The sequence below is a fragment of the Penaeus monodon genome, chromosome 24 (assembly GCF_015228065.2).
Source record: "Penaeus monodon isolate SGIC_2016 chromosome 24, NSTDA_Pmon_1, whole genome shotgun sequence".
Taxonomy (NCBI): Eukaryota; Metazoa; Arthropoda; class Malacostraca; order Decapoda; family Penaeidae; genus Penaeus; species Penaeus monodon.
Window position 1 is genome coordinate 28,822,641 of NC_051409.1, and position 371 is coordinate 28,823,011.

Genomic DNA, 371 nt, shown 5'->3' on the forward strand with positions numbered 1-371 from the left:
AATGTTCGCGTGTTCCTGATGCGGCGATATGTGTATATAAAAAGCATACATTTTTTTTAATTTTTGGTAGAATATAATTAACTTTTTTAGAAGAAAAACTCCATATCATCTTTTTTTATGGAGAGTGATTTAAATTGGTCGAAACGGTTTTTATAAACCCTAATGCGGGAACCGTTAAAAAAATAAAAAAACGCATTTGAAAAATTACCGGAAAAAGATGGGGGGGTTCGGGTGCCCAGAAAATCAACATCACATACCCCCCTAAGAAGGAAAAAATAGTTAAAAAATTTTTTTCCCAAAATGCGTTTTATTTTCTATAGGGGTTCGTTGGGCCCCAATTATGCAACATCATTTATGTGTCAAATATGGTA